General features: G+C 35.3%; 1 protein-coding gene and 1 long non-coding RNA gene across 4 annotated transcripts in view; one reads left to right on the top strand and one right to left on the bottom strand.

The window, feature by feature from the left end:
* The window catches only part of IL1RAPL1 (interleukin 1 receptor accessory protein like 1), a 774,514-nt gene that overhangs the window by 550,320 nt on the left and 206,699 nt on the right, over positions 1-17,495 (top strand). The window lies entirely within an intron of this gene.
* Positions 7,365-9,548, bottom strand: LOC308187890. Its single transcript, XR_013944986.1, has 3 exons — positions 8,810-9,548; positions 8,100-8,216; positions 7,365-7,899 (listed from the first exon to the last, which is right to left on the bottom strand). It is a non-coding gene; the product is annotated as an uncharacterized lncRNA (long non-coding RNA).

Below are 17,495 nucleotides of genomic sequence, written 5' to 3'. Positions count from 1 at the left end.
CTGTTTACAATGATAGATTCGGTTGGTCTGGAGTTACATGGACTACATAATAATTTTTTTTCTGAGCTTCTCCATCACCTGAGGCAGCAGAGACTTTCAGAGATGGCCAAATATTGTGGTTGAATATTCCTGAATTATTATTATATTATATATATTAAACTTTGAAATTTACCACGGAAGCTCTTGAGTTGCAGCCATCCTTTTTTCAATTGTTTGTTCATTTCTTCAGATTTCCTCATGACATAACAAGCTCTCTGAGTCTGCTTAGAGATACCATAATTTAGGAGCTTTAAAAGTTTTGGAACAATTGTTTCATGCTTGGAAAACATGTCCTTTCGGCTGGAGACAGTAACTTAGGCTAGAAGCCTAGAATCTATAACCTACATATATATGTAATTTATATATTATATAGTGTAATATAATATGATATGTAGTGAAAGATATTTGAGAGTCTAATAGTCGGATTTGTGTTGTGGGAGTTGTACACACAAAATCTGATAAGTCTTTCAATAGTCATGAAAGGCAGTTAGGCATCTCTACAAGGGATTCATCACACCTGTTACACCTGTGTTAGGATGCTGTAAACTCCAGAATAAAATTAGCTGATAAGATTAAGTTACTTACTTACCTTTTACACCCCTGAAGTTGAAGGGCAGAAAATTTACACTAACTTTAGATCTTTCTGCCGCAGCTTTAGAATTCCATATCAATCTAGCATTTCATGAAGTTATAAACAGTATTTAATTTCACATGGACATAATTTATTTCCTTCTTATATAAGTGTGTTGAGGAAAGCATTATCTAACCTTGTATGTGTTTAAAAAAATGCAACTGAACAATATGATGTATAAAACCGTTAGCAGTTTCCCTGATTTCCAACAATAGAAACAACCTGATTTTTCCCTATCTGGATCACATGCACACTGAATTTATATGAAAACAATAGGGTTTTCATTTTTTAATCATACACATGAATCATGCATCATTTTAATCATACACATGAAATTGCATAGGAATGGTTAAATAACTTTACTGTGTTGACACAATTAAAAATGCAGTAACTTTGGTGGTAAGAGATATTATGGGAAGGATGACACACAACACCTGCTTGGTGTTTTCCATTATGTTTCCCCAGCTTCTACCCCCATTTTGAATTTAAAAAGTATTTTTGTAAAACCCTAAAATGAGTTTTAATTCCCTTGATAATTTTTCACCTAAAAGTCTTCTCTACATACGAGCTATTTTTGGGGTCTGTCCAGATCCACTACTGTAATAGTGTAAGCTCATACAGGAAAAACGTCTGTCCTTACACAGTTCTACAGGCCCATGGAGCATTGTTAAAACAAGCAGATGTTAAGTGTTAATCTTTATAGGTCTGTGAACTTAATCATGTATAACCAGGAAGAGTTCATTTTTTTAATTAAATCACCCCCCATTCATTACTTAGGTTATCCTCAAAAGACTGTCAGTGAAAAGGGTCAAAGTTTGCTAGACCTCTTGCTGTTCATTTAAATTAACGCGTCTTCTGATCATAGGTGTTCATGTTGTGCTAATGTGAAGATTACTACATATTAGAAAAATGGGAGTACTGTCTGAAAGAATGAGATCAAGATTTCTGGGAAAACTGTTTGCAACCTGTGTTTGTGAATAACATGCCCATTATTTAGTCCCAGGCATCCATGAAAATTCTGGAACAAGAAAATGTCTGCTGTGTATTTCTTTTAAAAAATATATCCAGACTACTTTAATAGTATCTAAAGAAAAAAAAAATCTTCTTTTATTAGGTTGCCTGTGACAGAATCAAATAACTGTTTGAAAACAAGCTTGAAGAGGGAAGTAGAAGGGAGGACTTTATCTCATTATTCACATAGCTATTATATTAATAAAAATCATTATTTGAGAAGCTACAATTTTTTCTTCAGTCATATCATCTGCTTATCCCAGGGGCTAAATGAAACACATTTCAGAACAAGGGCTATTGACTTGCATAAGGTCTTCAGAGAAAATATTTTTATATTTCATGTTGTCCATTTCCATTTTGAAAGGCTCTTTTCAGTGGTTTGTAACTCCCTAATATGTGTAAGCCAAAGTTTTTAGGTTCAGGCACCACGGAGTCAACCTAAACCCTGTGGGCCCTATTCATCCCAGGGCCCTGGGTCACCCATCTTGATTTGTGGAACGGTCACAACGGCTGTTTGATGCACAGCCAGGTGCAACTCTGTATCAAGCCAAAATGCCTTTGCAGTCATGTTTGTCTTTCTACTAGTAAAAGAGTATTTATTGAGTGCTGCAGGAGAGTTAGTTGAACCCTGCTTGCTTAAGCTCATTCTCTCTCTCTTAATTGTTCCAAAATTAAAATAATTTCCCCATAAATTATTTAGAATTTCTATATCCTGCTCACTTTGCAGGAACATATTGTGTCCTGCAAAGTGTTTGTCTGCTTCTGGCCCTATTCAATCTAGCAACGAGTGTGTTCTCACTGTGCACCATACAGCTATATAGAAACTCCTATACCTGTCTCATATCTATGTTACAACTAATCGATGTATAGTTAGAGTTGGCATCTGCACTGTTCCATTAAACTAACTAAGATTATCTAAAATTTTGATGCAAGAAAATATCTGAAGTTGAATTTGTTGCTTTCTGTATATCTATAAATCCTCATCAGAGTTGTATAAGAGGTTATCACCTGCCTTGTATGTAATGGAAGGCAACTTATGGAAGGCAACTTATGACAAAGACCAGACTGTATTTTATTTTTTTTGGTCATGCTAATGCATAGACATGGGTTTCACAACTTCTTTCCAGTTAACCTTTTTTTTTTTCTTTTTTTTTTCTTTTTTTTTTTTTCCCGTGGTCTCAATTATGCAATTATGCCTGTAGGTATAACTGGCAGTCAAGAAATAAAAACCAACTATAAAGTATAAAGCAGCTTCCAGTTAAGAAATTGCAGTCCATCACAGGAGAATTTAAAGAATTTGTCACTAACCTAATTTAAGAAGCCTTTCTGTCAGGTACACAATATGGAAACAACTGTTACTTCCCCTGGTATTTCATTTATACTCCTTTTCTTAAAAGTTGTAATCTTGCCAAATATTTACTTTTGTGTTTTACTTGCTAATTAACTGTCATTCCCATGAATGGTGTATTTAGTATAAAGAGAATTACATATTCTCTTTCTTATTAGTCTTCTTTAAAGCCACACCAAAAATATACTGATATTTGGATGCTGCTTTGTAGTCCCTCAGAAGTATAAGTTTGCAGTTTGATTGATTAGTTTCCACCACCAAAGAGAAGCAGCTGCAGCTCTGCATAAAATTGTGCTAATGAAGCTTTCAAAGTGGTGATCAAAAGCAGACTTTGCTCTTTCAATTGTATGCTTTTCTGAAGATAACTAATTGTGCTGTTTCAGCAAAATGTGCATATCAAAGCAGCTGAAGTGTACATTTCAGTAGAAACTTTAGAACATGTCTAACAATATGATGGCTAATCTTTGTCCCATTTGGTCTGTAAGTTGCAGAACAGTAGAAAATGATTAACTGTATTTTTAGCACTAACTCATGCACAAAAACTGATTCACTATTCTATATTTGGTCATAGACAACTATATTTACATGTCGGTGAAGACACACGTCTAGATCCCCATTACCTTATGCAACAGTTTTGATAAAATATAATAACCTCATAACTTCAAGAAGAATTTCTGGCTGGACAGATGAGGCAAAGTTTTATGAGTGTTTCAGGCATGAGCTTTCAGCACAAGCTGCCATTAGCTTTCTGCCAGATGTCCTGGAATAGTCTGCTAGAACTGAATTTATAACATGCTTCAGCATCTCAAGATGAAGCCATGTACTGTGAGGAATTTCCTTTCATATGTTCCAGCAAAGGCAAATTGTTCCAAGCTCAGTCAAACCTCCTTATATCTCTGTATCTTCAGAAGACAAATTTTCCTGCCTATAGTGAATTCTGGACAACCATTTTTAGACTGCTCTGTTACCCAAGCCACCTACTTTACACTAGCCTCACCCCTTTCTGGAGCACATTTTAATCTCTTCCACACTGTAGGAAAACCCACACATGGCAGGGACATGTTTTGTCATATTAAAAACTGTGAAAAATACAACAAAATCAAAAACAAAATTAACTGATTGAAAGGTGTATATATATATATAAATAAAAAAAAAAAACTGAACCAGATTACTGAAAATAACATTGCGTATAATTTTGAAACCTTTTTATAGAGATTAAATTACAACAGTGCATTTTTCAGAACGTGGAGTAAAGAGCCAATGGCAGAGACACCCAGCCCTCCTGATAAATTATCTTTCTTGTGTCTGTTGAGCAGTCATTAATTACCCTTTTGTAATTATGGCTTTTGTACATTTAATTCAAATTGTTGCTCAAAAGTAATCAGTGCCCCAGTACAAGTCCAAGGACTTTGTAATGGACTTCAGGTTCAAATTTATATGGAACGTAAAGCGACCTTGTCAAGGAGCTTTCTGTGTGGTGTATCTACATAATAATGCCATGGGACTACTTTGAATGATATTAAATAAAGTAGCTCCTCTGGATTTTTCTTTTAACTCAATTCACTAGGGGTCATTCAATTCTCTACATATTATGTGCTTATTCTTGATGTTCAAACTTAAAAATAATTAAATTTCTATTGTGCAGTGTTCTTTTCGGCCCCTTTACAGTCAACTTTGAAAGTACTTGGTGAAGATGTCTTGGGATATCTTAGACAGGATATATTATTCTAAATGGTTCTGAAAGGTTGTACATTCTTGAAAAGACAACATGTTAAATTGTATTTTCAGGTTTTGTATCAGTAGGAAAGATGATCAGGAGTAGTCAGCATGCATTCACCAAAGAGAAAATCATGCTTAACCAATCAGATAGCCTACTATGATGAGAAGTGGATGGGTGGATGAGGGGAGAGCAGTGGATGTGGTCTACCTTGACTTCGGCAAGGCTTTTGACACTGTCTCCCATAACATCCTCATAGACAAGCTCAGGAAGTTCAGGCTAGATGAGTGGACAATGAGGTGTATTGACAATTGGCTGGATGGCAGAGTTCAGAGGGTTGTGCTCAGTGGTGCCGAGTCCAGTTGGAGGCCTGTAGCAAGCAGTGTCCCCCAGGGGTCTGTACTGGGGCCAGTCTTGTTCAATTTATTCATCAGTGACCTGGGCAATGGAACGGAGTGCACCCTCAGCAAGTTTGATGACACAAAGCTGGGAGGAGTGGCTGATACCCTAGAGGGCTGTGCTGCCATTCAGAGGGGCCTCAACATGCGGGAGGGTTGGGCCGAGAGGAACCTCATGGAATTTAACAAAGGCAAGTGAAGGGTCCTGAACCTAGCGTGGAATAACCCCAAGCACCAGTACAGGCTTGGGGGGGGGGGGGGGGGGAGGTGACCTGCTGGAGAGCATCTCTGCAGAGAGGGACCTGGGAGGCCTGGTGGACAGCAGGCTGACCATGAGTCAGCAATGTGCCCTTGTGGCCAGGCAAGCCAGCGGTATCCCCGTGTGGATTCAGAAGTGTTACCAGCAGGTCAAGGGAGGTGATCCTCCCCCTCTATTCAGCCCTGAGGAGGCCACACCTGGAGTATTGTGTTCAGTTCTGGGCTCCCCAGTACAAGAGGGACATGGAACTACTGGAGCAAGTCCAGAGGAGAGCTATGAAGATGATTAGACACCTGGAGCACCTGTTGTATGAGGACAGGCTGAGAGAGCTGGGCCTGTTTAGCTTGGTAAAGAGAAGACTGAGGGGAGACCTCATCAGTATATATAAATATCTGAAGGGAGGGTGTCAAGAGGGCAGAACTAGACTCTTTTCAGTTGTGCCCAGCAAGAGGACGAGAGGCAACGGGCACAAACTGAAGCACAGGACGGTCTGGCTGTGAGGGGGCACTTCTTTACTGTGAGGGTGACAGAGCACTGGAACAGGTTGCCCAGAGAGGTTGTGGAGTCTGCTTCTCTGGAGATACTCAAAACGCCTGGATACCATCCTGCACAATGTGCTGCACAATGTGCTGTAGGTGATCCTGCTTGGCAGAGGGGTGGACAAGATGGTCTTCAGAGGTACCTTCCAACCTCAGCCATTCTGTGATTGTGAAGGTAGGTAAAAATATTCCAACCTTTCTAAATGCTTATCAGGCCAGTATTAGTAAATATTAAAAAAAAAAAAATTACTTTTTGCATTTATTACAATGTTGTACATGGACTCTGTAGAAAAGGGGTTTTTTTTGTTTTTTTTTTTTTTTTTTGGGGGGGGGGGGGATTCATCCTTCCTTCTTCCTGTTTCTCTGTGCTATATATCTTCTTACCCAAATCAGTTCCAATTCAGTGAAATTACATGATTGAGATCCTTCTTGCACAAAAGCAATGTTCCTGATTGTGAATTATTTTATTCACAAAGATAATACAATAAAGACAGACAAGAGAAATATCAGTTTAAGAGAAAACTTCAAATTCTTTTAGTATTTTCTAAATTTTCCTCACCTATAGTATATTCAGAAGCACCATCTTATTTACTATTCCTTACCAGACCAGGAATTAATTGGAAAATGTTCCTTTCACTACCAAGCATTATAAATGTTAAGCCAACCCTGCTTCCCATTCTCTGTTGTTCAGTATCAAACAATATTTTTTCTAATAATTTATATTATTTTATGATTTTTAACAGCCATATAAAAATATTTTAAAATGAAGTATGCATTTTCAGAATATACAGATTTTTTTAGCCAGTAAGGTTAGAAGATACATGCTAACCTACATGTTACCACAGTTTCTGGACTTCTGAAACATTATTATTATCCAAATGCTCCACAATTTGAAGATGAAAGATAAAAGAAAGAATAAATAATAATGTCACAATTAAAGAAAAAATACAACAACAATGAAGACTGTTCTGTTTCATCTATAGCTTGTACAATTTCCACATAAAAGTTGTCCAGTTAAATCATCCTCATCGTTCTTTTTTTTTTTTTTTTTAAACTAGAACCACGTTATTTCCAGTATTTTTGAAAAATGTGAATACTGATACATACTTAACTCTCCTAAGCATATAAATACGCAAACATCAAGTAAAGCAGTGGACACCTAACAGGAATTTTATTCAATTAATTTAATTTTAGGGATTTTCTTAATATGTCTGATTCCATTAATATGATTATGATGAGAGTAAAATCAGGAAAAAAAATAGAGATCAAGGTGTACATAATAAGAAATCATTTTAGGTGACCAAGTATGATGTTATTTTGATTTTATAACAATTCCCTAGACTGTAGAAAGTAAAAGAGTAAAAAAGTGCATTCAGTGAGGTGTCTGTCTTCTGTTATTCCAATTTCATAAACCCTGTGACTAGGGATATTCCCAAAAATGTCTTCACAAAAACAGACCCTCAGAATGTTAATGCTGGCTGAAGGAAAAATGTCAGTTCCATCTCTTTGTTAAAAAAGAAGGAAAACAGAAATATAAAGACATTTATATGATTATTTTAGAATCTCTTTTTGCTCGTTCATTTTTCTTTTTTATTTAAAAGAGGAATTGATCATTGTTTTCAAGATTTATCTCCTTTTCCTTTTTTTTTTTAACTACATTGTTAATCAACAGTCTACTTGTTAACAGTATTTTTAAAAACGAGCTGCATAAAATTCTTGTTGAGAAAATGTTAAATTTCTGCTGCTGTTCATAGGATAAGATTATTAATACACAGATAAAGTCATTCTGAAAGTATAATGAGAATTTTATTTCATATGTCATGAAAGTAATACTTAATTTCTTATAGAGATATCTGAAAATATTATATTTTTATAGCCAATAATTAATTTCAGAAATTAAAAGTTGTTTTACATTCAATGGTTTATAACAGTTCTGGGAAGACATCTGCTGAAATACCTAGAAAAGAAATAGAAAAATTACACTCTACTTTTTTTTCAACGTAGAAAAAGAAAAGAAGAAAACATTACTTTTTTCAAGGTCTCCAACCCAAAATCCTATTAGGTAGGATTTCTCTACTGTTCCTGCCACTGAGCCACAGGTGTCTCTTGCCTGCACTCAACCTAATCTTGAAATGAATCCTTACTTAGTCATCCCACCTCACAGAGTTAAGAGTGTTCAACACCACTGTCTTCTCATAGTTACAGTATGCTCAGTATTGTCTTTGGGGTCCATATTGTTTGTGTCAGTCTTCCTGTAATGCTTGGTCAAATGACCTGTGCAAAAAAAAAAAAATAATAATGGGGCTGAAAATGCTAACTAGACAGACTTGCCATATAAAACTTCAAATCATTGTGCATTAAACTGCTCTTGCACTTGCCATACTCAGGGAACAATTGAGCAGTGGAGAGTAAGTACCAGCAGCAAGACACTTGATGCAGTATTGGGCATTGCTTTTTTTTTTTTTTTCTCCCAGAAAACAAAACAAAAACAGAAAACAATCCTGTGTCATTAATAATTCCAAGGTCAAGAAGGACTCTCATGATTATTTATAATTTCAGATTTCAGAGCCTGTAGAGACTTCTTTAGTGAAAGAAGAAATTTCTTTTACTCCTTGTGACTGCAGTTAGAGAAAAGCACCCTATTATCTTCATTATTCCTGGGCTGACAAAGGTGTAGGAATACTAACAATCAAACACAGAAATCTCACCACATATCACAGATTACTAATTACATTTTCATTGTGCAAAGTTTTTGATTCCTAAGAGATTTTAGTCATTTTTTATTTTCTTATTTATTTATTTTTTAATCTTTTAAAATATTTTTTTTTGTTAATGTAAACCTTTAGTATCCTAGATTAACCACATACCAGAAAAGAGTAACTCAGAGACCAATTGAAACACAGTAAACTTTCTGGAAAGTTATTTCACATCTCAGTTGCTCCTTCTTTCACTGTTTAAAGAAAGCCACTTTAGCAGCCCCTTTTTGAAAGCTGGTTTTGGTTACAACAGCTGGGCTTTATTTCAAGAGTCTCAGGTGCAGTGATAGCCTATAAAAGCTAAGTTAGACACTTCGCTCAGAAAAGGAGAGAGAAAGGCAACTTTTTTTTCTGTTTCTTTATTTTTTCTCCTTTTTTTATTCCCCATCTTAATCTCTAATGAGCTGGGATTGGATTGGGAGAATCCAATAGTTAAAACCTTACTGCACTGAAGTCAAAAGGAAGTAGTGAGGGATTTTTATTTTTTTAGGCAGTTCATTTGCTTATTTGTTTTTTCCTGTTTAATCATTTGTGTAGTATATTTCAGTTCTACTTCTAGTAATTTTGCAGCCTAGTTCCCTATTCCTGATAGAGTAGGAGCCAATAAATAAACATATGATCTTCCTTTCTCCTTATGTATCCAGGGTCCATGCCGAGAGGGTATAACATCTCATGAGCAGTTACCAAATGCCACAGTTTAATTCTGATTAAATGTGTCAGTAAAATATTTTTCCTTCTGTCATTTTATTCTGCCTGCTGATGTCACTTTTTATCCCCAGTCCACCTTTCCTTTGCATCAGTTTTCTGAACTGCATAGGTATGTAGCACAGTATGCATATAACCTTGTAGATGGAGGCAGCTGTGTAACCTTTTATGGTTCAGAAATTTTCTGCCCATTTCTGGGACAGGAGAAAAGGAGTATGAATGCTTGGGACACTGTTCATTGAATTTCACAATTACTGTGGGATCTTTTTTAATATTCCTCTTTTGGTAAAGTATGATAGCAGTTTCACTGCATTCTTATTAATATATATATAGTATATTTGGTTAATGCAGAATTCATGCTTGTTTCTGGATGCTGAACCTATCACCAGTCATTTGATAGGAAGAGTTTTCACATTCATTACAAAATATGTTCTCAAAATATTCCTCCACAGCATGGAGGAAGAAAACACAAGTAGACTAGTCAGTGCTTAACTGACTTAACTTTGTTTTATACTGGATGTTTGATTAGTAATTGGGACACTAACCTAAGAACATTAAATATCTGTTTCCAGGAGTCCAAAGACTTCCTTTAGCACTTTGGATATATGGATTTAAGTGTCTGAATTTCCGTCTGTACTCAGAAAAAAAATTATCTCATGAATTAGATAAGGGTATAAACATATTGGAAAGGGTTGCCCAGGGAAGTGGTGGCATCACCGTCCCTGCAGGTATTCAAGGAAAGGTTGGACCTGGTGCTTAGGGACATGGTTTAGCTGGTGACATTGGTAGTAAGGTGATGGTTGGACCAGGTGATCTTGAAGGTCTTTTCCAACCTTAATTATTCTATGATTCTATATTGCACTGTGAAGTTCACGGTCATAGGATAAGATTAATAGCTGATTGCATTTTAAATATAAGTTAATAATCCATTTTCTGAATCTGGTGGTCTGTTGCATTGTAAGGATAACTGCACTGAAGTCCAATATGGAGAAAATACTAACCACTACCCAATGATGTTCCATTGCTTGATAATCTATAGTTGGGGGTTGTATAGGCAGCATTAAACCTGCTGGTGTACCAGAATGGTCATTTTTAGAAGACTTATCTATGCCTCTGTCTTTTCCACTTCTTAGGTTGCCTCTTCTCTCCCTTTCTTCCATACAGCCCCTTTGAACTTCTCTTTCACAGAATCTCACAGTGGTTTTGACCACCCAAGGGTATCCCACCCTCCACTGCTGACTGCCTAGTCTATCCCATCTTAGTTGCTAACATTGCCCCACAAACAGGGATGTATTTTTTGCCCTTCGGTCTCGTGGATGCACATGGTGGCTTGCTTCTGCCCTCCTGCCAACTTCTAATGCTTGCACAGATGCCTCATGCAGCTCTAACTCTGCCCTTCTCTTGGATTCTTTTTGAGGTCAGGGTACATGAACAAAAATAGTATTCTCCTTGACTTGTGCTTGGAGTGTGGGCCATAGGAGTCTCTCCCTTCTGTATGTGGCACCATAAAACAGCTACTCATGCTTTTTATGACTTGGTACTAAGAGAAAATTCTGTTTTCCTCTCCATTCACCTGCTGTTGTTCTCATGTTGCTATTATCTAGGAAAGATATTTCTGCTAGGTTGAAACTACCCATACAAATCTCTGTTAAACAAAGAAAAACATCATTTTTGAGATTTACAACTGCTTTTTATAATATTTTTTTTCTATGGAATGCATATGCAAATGGTGTTCTAATTTGAAAATTAGTATTTTCCTTATTAACTCATTCCTATAAAACATCGAGCTAGTGGATCGAGGGTAAAATTTTCTTTCCCAAAGACAGTTTTCTAATTTGAATATGGTGGTTAGGTTAGATAAATATGTTCATTGTTTCCATGGTTATTTATGGATATGTAACTAACTCTTCAGGAAGATTCATCAAATCTAAGTGTTGGAAGTCATTGTGAGTTTGCACTGAGGAAACAGTAATGTGGAGTTAAACAGTAAAGCTCGTAGAAGATTTTAATGTTTGTTATTTATCGGAGGAATGTATAATTATGTCGGGATAAATTAGACGAACTTGAAAAATTCATGCCACAAAACTGTGAAACTTACATTTTGAAAAAAAAAAATCCTATTATTCATAGTGCAAAAATCTTCCAGTGACATTTCTCTTCTCTTTAATTATCAAGAAATCTTATTTGGAACAATTCTTTTATACTCCCTTAAATCCTACTTCCCTCTCATATGTTTCCATCAAATTATTATTTAAGAGAAGGTCATCCTGCAGGTGCATTTAAAAAGATTCACTTTAGAATTTATAAATAACAGATGTTCAATTAGTATAAAACTTGAAGCAAAAAAATTAAATCTATATGAGTTACTACTTGCTGTTCTTCCTGTGTTAAGTCCTGTCTATCATTTCTGTCTTCTTCTTACAATTTTGATCAGACTAATACTTCAGTGTTTTTTTCCTTGAATTTCATATGTTCAGACAATTTTGTTTTCAAAGACTAAAGCATGAAATTGACAAAAATACTCTGTTGCTATACATATTTTTTTCTGGTTATCAAGGGGGCTAATACATTTAAATTATGTGTCCTGGGACCGCAATCCTGAGGAAGAGAAGCAGACATGTTTCAGGTATTATTGAGTGACAATCCTGTTTTCACGCCAGTTTAGTGTTGCGTCTCTCCTGAGACACGATACTGCAAAATATACTGAAACATGCTTAAATTTAGTGATTTAGCTTCCTGTCCATGAGAATCTGGACTGAGAGAATTCTCAAAAGAACTCTCATTGCAAAGGCATGCCTCATTTGAACTGTATTACTACAGCTGCAAAAATAGTATAGGTTTAAAAAATATAAATATATACAGTTAACACCAAGAGATGAGTCCAAAATCCAGATATTAAACTGGAGAAGACAAATATAAATAAGGTGTCAGATTGTTTATCGTTACTTATCAAATTAAAGGAGAAAACTTAAAGAATAATTTAGACAATCTGAATTTATTATTTATTACTTATTTATATTTTATTTATGTATTAATTAATTATTTGTTATTTATTTATTATTTATTTATTTATTTATTATTTATTAGAGAAATGCCTTTCTCTACATGAATTTGAATGGTTGAGTACTGTAGCACATGTTGATCATCATCCTTTCAAGGCAGAAATGTCGTTTTGCTGTATACACTCTGTGTGGGCATGATTTATGCTAATCATGTAAGATTTTTTTTGTGGGGGTGTTTTGCTTTTGTTATAGCTATGTTCATGAGAGTACCACATAATGATCTGATAACACATACAGGCTTTATTATTAGTTGTGTTTGATAGTATCCATATCATTCTAATCCCAGTACCAGTGCTAAGGAAATCATGATTCATGTTTCTAATAAATCGTCAAATGTATATACATTTTTTTGTTTGTTTGTTTTATTTTAATGCACCGCACTATTATCCCTATAGCTGGAGAGAGAATATTTAATTACGAAAATGAAATAAAAAATACTGCATCCAAAGATGATGCACAAAATCTTTTAGTTTGGTAAAAAACGAATTACTTGAGTCTCAGATTCTTATATTGCTATTTTCTTTTTGAAATTATTATATATTCCCTATAAAAATGTGTTTGGTAACAAATTGCATATAAATTATATCTGGTGCTACGAAACTACTGCCTACTTAAATCTAAGTGTTAATAAAATACTTTAGTCTTGATCTTAATCTTAATCACGTTATTGCAATTATCTCGTAACCTGAGAAGTTTAAAAGATGGAGGAAGGGCTCTTTTTAGGATTTTGTTTCTATTATAATTTCACATGAGTGTGTCTCTCAATTATTCTTTACCACTTTAGGGTGGATGAATGCCTTTCCTATGCAAGAATGTATATTGTCATGCTCTTTTCATTTTCTTGCAGACTGGCACTCTATCAGTACGTAAATGCACTCTCCACCTTCTCTTGTAACTCTTAGATATTTCATGCTGGACAAACAAAGTGTGTCAATAAGATACAGGAATGTTTAATAGTAGTGGTGAAGTAGACTAAAAGAAGGCTAATTGATTCAGCATGAACACTTTTTGTGCAAAATATGGTTTTCCAGTTTATGAAATTGTGATAGAAAATCCATGTTCTTTATACAAGACAGAAGGAATGATACTGTCTGGTAAATACTCAGCAAAATAGGCTGAAAACTATAGGTTGGAAATCATCCAAGAGCTGATGCTTTCTTGTTGCTAGTTATTTTCATGCTCTTTTAGTGTGCTGCAGTTTAGGGCAATACAGCAGAGAAATATTTGATTGTACAGTACAAGTCTGAAATATATGCAAATAAGGTCTTCATCCTCTTACTCATTGTAACATTGAAACAAGGTAATATGTACAGTGAGTTGGTCTGTATATGCATTCTAGTATAACCCTTATTTGAAGGGTAGCCTCATTTTAGAAAACTCTTATGTGCAATGGCTTCAAAGCATCACCATCATGAGTAGACATGAAACAAATAAACACTGGCAGTGTGAATGTGTAATTGATCAATCACGTTTTTTTGGCAATAAAACCTGTATTAGTAAAAAATCTTTTTAAATGAAAAAATCTTGTACAACTTGTTTTTCTTTTTCCTTGATTTTGTGTAACTTTCTGTTCTAGTACTTTTATTTTGATGAGGTCCAAATAACGACTCCATGATTAAAGAAGAAAATTTTGATTTGGTTTAACTGGTTGAGACAGAATTTTTGTAAGATTTAAATGATTTCTGTTCTCTGTAATTTAGTTCTTTCTTGTCTGTATCAAGACATTTGTTCACACAGAAATTAAATAGTTGAAAGGACCTAATAACTGAAGATACGTAATATGCTAGGTTTCTTATTACATCAGCTCGACAGTATTTGCATGCAACGTTTATAATTCCTGATTGGATATTTAACTGACTACTGCAGTTTGGTGAAATAAAGACGTTAAATGAAATAAAGACTCTACCAAAAAAAAATTATCATTGCTTAAGGTTTTTGGCCAAGATCATCTCCAAAAGCTTAATTCAGGAATTAATCTAACAAAAGGGAACTTTCTCATTTAATTATAGTAGCTACAAAGATTTTACTGTTTATCTCTGGCTCTGGACAGTCAACCATTTATATTTACCTTTCTCCAGGCCTCCTTGAAACATGTAATGTCTTGTCAAATACAAGGTGGCAATATCAGTGCCTTGATCAGAATTTCCATTAGTTCATCCAAGCAGATATAAATCAATGTTCTTATTGGCTGCATCTGGGTGTATTCCATACCCTCAGATGAAATTGAACAATAAATTTCCTTTTTATCATGCTGTAGCATCCAATAGTCTCAGTCAAAATCTTTGTATTATGACTTCCATGTCATTCTTAATATTGACTGACTTTCCTTAAAGGATTTGCCATTGTTTAGATTTTATTTCAATTTTCACACTTCGATTCATCTTGAGATGAATGCCTGTGTGTGTGTTTCAATAATATTATTTTCAAGTGAATATTTTATGTAGAAAACAGGTGAGAAGTATGGAAAATCTGAAGCTATTAAGTTGATTATAAGCAAACTATAACAACTCATGTCTCTCATTACTTTCATATTGAAAGTATTCTTCTTCAATATGGCAGGCTATTTTCCACTCAGCCCAAAATTCATTACATTATTGAGTATTAAATTATAATTTTATGTTTCAAAAAATAATAAGTGATTAGGAAATTTTCAACATACATTTTTGCAATTTTAAAAGAATTGACTTATGTCCAAACAGTTCATAAAAAGTTATTTATTCACTTGAGTGCATAATGTCTTCTGAGGGAAAGTTTAGCTTTGGTTTCCATTTTATATGGATTACAAATATAGTCAATAGTTTAACATTATATTTTTAAAAGTGCTGTTAAGACAGTGTTTTATTTAAAATCATGTATCAGTAGTTCCACTTCTACTTAAATCAATCATTTACAAGCAACATGTAAAAAATTCTGCAAAAAACATTGCCTAAAAAAAGTTTGCTTAATTACTTATGTATAATGTTTCTTTTACAAATATTTATACTGTTCATCATAATAAGATCAGCAGCCTTCCTCCCAATTATTGTTTTTAAGCTCTTAAATGCCATTTACATTCCTAAAATATTCGAAATATTTTCTAATTAGCAGTCTAGATTCCAACACACATAGCAATACCAATACTTATTAATAGCAAGTTCATCAGCACTGAGGAGCAAAAACTTGAATTTACACTGAAATTAGTCGCACTTTCAGACACAAAGTTGTTCTTACAGCTAGTGTCCAGTTTTAAACATGATGGGGTCTGAGGTCTTGATATGCTCCAGCTCATGCCAGTTGTTCCAGCCATAGTACATGGAGTTCTCACCCTTCCACACTCCTTATGACTGCTATTGGGCTGTATGTGAAGAACCATCTCCATCTCCATCTCCCTTTTTATGTTAAGAATGGAACTGCTCATGAATTAAAATAAAAACCTGTAAAGCAGTAATTAGTAGGATTCTAATTGTAAATGGAGAAATTCCATTGGTCAGATTAAGTGAAAAAGACCTAAGTACTTAAAGGAATGGAGATATATTTAAGCTTAATTCTGCCCTGTGATAATACCATCAGAAAGGAAAATTAACATATTTGACACTAAAAAGCAATTTTATGAATATAAGACAATTGTTTAATTGTCTAACTAATCATAGTTATGTATTAATTTTATCTTGTTACAAAGAGGAAGTAATGCAGCAATCAATCTCATATGCTATGTCTTATGCTTATGTAAAATATATGCTGATTTAGCCAATCAGGGACTTTCAAACATACATAGGATGAGTAATGTAAGTGGAAACAAAGGTTTGTTGCTTTGTCCATGAGTTCATATGTCATCCAAATGTATATGAGTAATTTTATTTAGGGGAGACTTTACTTATTTACTGAAGTGCTTGCAACATGCAGAATTCAGGTCATCTCAGGTTCTTTAAAAATATTTTTAAACACTCATATGAAACCATGTTTTGTATTTTCTACTTCTCTTGTAAGGAAAAAAATATCGTAGTATTTTGTTATCTTTTTAATTTCACTGAAGGTTATATAAATCTTAATACTATGCTTATTTTAATTTTCTTAGATAGTTTGTACCGGTGGAATTTATTGTTGATCTAAAACTGAATGAATTGCATATTGCCATTACAAGGGGGAGCTACAGCATTGCATTTGGACTTTTCTTTTTTCATTGATGAATACAGTCTAAGCTAACATGTAGACAGTCATTGATCCTGCTACAGAGGTTCCGTATTCTTTATCTCATTAAGTTTCCATCAGAATCTTAATGAAGCACCCTCACTGGACACATCAGACTGCTGTTTTTGTCTTGCAAACACTAGAATCGTAGAATATCTAAGTTGGAAGGGACTCACAAGGATCATTGAGTCCAACTCCTGCGTCCCCAAAGGACCACCCAAAACATTACACCATGTGTCTGAGAGTGTTGTCCAAACGCTTCTTGAACTCATGCGGGCTCAGGTGGGGAGCCTGTTCCAGTGCTCGACCACCCTCTTGGTGAAGAACTTTTTCCTAATATCCAGTCTGAACCTCCTCTGTCACAGCTTCAAGTCATTCCCTCGGGTCCTATCTCTGGTCACCAGAGAGAAGAGATCAGCGCCTGCCCTTCCATTCCTGCTCATGAGGAAATTGAAGACTATGATGAGGTCTCCCCTCAGTTTCCTTTTCTCCAGGCTGAACAATCCAAGTGACTTCAGACACCTGACATATGTCTTGCCCTCCAGACCCTTCACCATCTTTGTAGCCCTCCTTTGGACACTCTCTGTTTTATAACTTTCTTATACTGTGGTGCCCAGAACTGCACACAGTACTCAAGGTGAGGCTGCACCTGCACAGAACAGAGCTGGACAATCACTTCCCTTGGCCAGCTAGCAACGCTGTGTTTGATGCGCCCCAGGATTCAGTTGTCCCTCCTGAACTCCAAGGCACACCACTGGCTCATACTCAGCTTGCTGTTGACCAAAACCCCCAGATCCCTTTCTGCAGGCCTGCTCTCCAGCATCTCGTCCCCTTCCCAAGTGCACGAGAGAGTCCAGAGAAGG

The sequence above is a fragment of the Anser brachyrhynchus genome, assembly GCF_964034855.1.
Source record: "Anser brachyrhynchus genome assembly, chromosome: 1".
NCBI classification, from domain to species: domain Eukaryota; kingdom Metazoa; phylum Chordata; class Aves; order Anseriformes; family Anatidae; genus Anser; species Anser brachyrhynchus.
The sequence above is the reverse complement of the archived record's forward strand: the minus strand, read 5'-3'. Positions and strand labels throughout refer to the sequence as shown.